Consider the following 2,616-nt stretch of genomic DNA (forward strand, 5'->3'; position numbering starts at 1 on the left):
TGGATGAGGTATGTAAATATTTAGTCCAATGCAGATTACACAAAACAAGTTCGATGATTCATTAGTGAAAATAATTGTCAAGTATTTAGTGTATAAATCACTTTTGATTTTCTTGAATGAACTGTCAATTTTCTTTAATATAATCTACACCTGAAATAAATATTTTTCATATTTCGTTTCCCAATAATACATGCTCATAATTTTCAAGAACTATTTGAATTTATTGAACATATATCTATAAGCAAAAATGTTATAAAAATTTGCAAAATAATAAAATAAAAATATGTTAGATAATTATTTTTAATCTTTGTAAGTCTTGATGAATATCTATAATCTATAAAATATTAAAAGTGTGAAGACCTTTAGAAAAGTGATTTAAACTTTCTACGGTTCATTAAAAGACTCTCTTTTTAGACAAAATTGTCATTTCACTATTTTTTAAATTTATTATTTAATTATTTTTTATTATATTAACTAGACTTCCGAAAATATGTGGGACTCCTAAAATATATATGGTATGAGAATTAATTAATATTTTCCTTTCAATTAGACTTCCTAAAATATATGGTAGAAAAATTAATTAATATTTCCTATCCTCATTGATTGTGATTCTAATTTGTGTTTTGCGCAGAAATACTAGCAATCTACATGATACTTGTGTTTTGTTTTGTACAGAGACAATAGCAATCTACGTAATATTTGTGTTCTATTTTGTGCAGAAATACGAGTAATATACGTGGTATCCGTGTTAGCTTTGGTTCTCTTTTGGGGTGCGAGAAAAAGATTGATGCTCATCTAACTTGATTCGATTGCATCGATGTTTGATTTTCTAATCCTCAACTTTTTCACTGTTTTTGTCATCATAATAGAATTCAACATATGTGTATATATATATCTTCTTTGTTTTCATTCAAATCATTCTTTGGGGTTAAAATTTTTGCTCAGACAAGAATTAGTTGGATCAAAATCGAAACTTTGTGATCACTATTATATTTTTCTTTTATAGTTTACAGGTCATAGATGAATGTCGGTTGACTTTGAAGAATTTCTTGTATAAAGGTTAGGTTTAATTGTATTGTTTTGATCTTTATTATCTTATTGTTTTATTTTAATTTATAGATGCTAGATGAATGTTGGTCGGCTTTGAAATTTTTTTTTAGGTAAAGGTTAGGTTTAATTGTATTATCGTAATATCTCTATTAGTTTGTTATTTTGTGGTAGTTTACAGTTCGTAGATGAATCTCGATCGGGTTTGAGAATTTTTTGTGTGTAAATTTAAGTTTAATTGTATTGTTTTGATATCATTTTTATCGTATTATTTTGTTACAGTTTACAGGTGATAGATTAATGTTAAATGTTAGTCGGCTTTGAGGAACTTTTTTATGTAAAGGTTAGGTTTAGTTGTATAATTTTGATATCTCTATTATCGTATTATTTTGTTATTGTTTACAAGTGGTAGAGGAGTGTCGGACGACTTTGAGAAAATTTTTGTGTATAAAGATTAGATTTAATTGTATTATTTTGATGTCTTAATCATTGTATTGTTTTGTTACAATTTACAGATGGTAGATAATTATCGATCGACTTTTAAAATATTTTTGGTAAAGATTAAGTTTAATAAATAAATTCTCCATTTTTATATAGTAAAAAAATATTAAATTTAATTATTATATTTATTTTTATTATTTAAACAAATATCCTATTTAATATACTGTTTAAACTTATTAAAGTGACTAGTAAATAAAACAAACGGAAAGTAACATGTACGAACCATATGATCAATCCTTGTACAAACAAAAGAGTACACGACATATAAAGATAATATCAACCAAAATGGAACTATAAAACATATAAGATAATATCGACCAAAATAAAACAATAATTATATTGAGATTCAAACTTAGAAACATATTATGTCTATAAATTATATTCTATGTAAAAAATGATTTGACAAAAAAAACAAAAAAACTTCAATCGTAAAATTGAAAATTGGCTCGATTTCACCTTGTATAGATTTGAAAAAAGAAAATTAACAATAAAAAATTTCATAAAAATTATATAATTAAATATAACATATTTCTTTCAAGGCATATGTTTAAAACCACAATTGAAGAACATGCATTCTCATAGCATAATCAATAAAATGAATTGAGAATTCTAAAATTTCAGATTTAAATTTTCAACGAATATAAAAATATTTGATATTTTTTTCTATATAATTACTACTATTGATTTATTCAGATAGCTATTTATTGTAAATACTAAGCACTAATAAGTTTTTACCTAATAAATGAAGCGATACATCTTATATTTTGATGTTATGTGATTCTACTTGTTAGAATATAAGATGGATATTCTAACAATTGATGTGTTAATGGACTTCTTTGTCCTTGTGATTTGTGGTAACTATAATTATTATTTATCTTTATAGATTTGTGATGTCGAATTATAACACAAGAATTAATATTGAAGAATAACATCATAAGAAAATATATTCTTTGAAAAGAGCATCCAATTATAGATACATGAAGGCAAAATTTTGTATAAGTTTTAAATACAATAATAATAGTAACATATTTAGTATAATTTCAAAAGTAGAGTCTAAGGAGGGTAGTT

This window comes from Capsicum annuum, chromosome 1, assembly GCF_002878395.1.
Source record: "Capsicum annuum cultivar UCD-10X-F1 chromosome 1, UCD10Xv1.1, whole genome shotgun sequence".
NCBI classification, from domain to species: domain Eukaryota; kingdom Viridiplantae; phylum Streptophyta; class Magnoliopsida; order Solanales; family Solanaceae; genus Capsicum; species Capsicum annuum.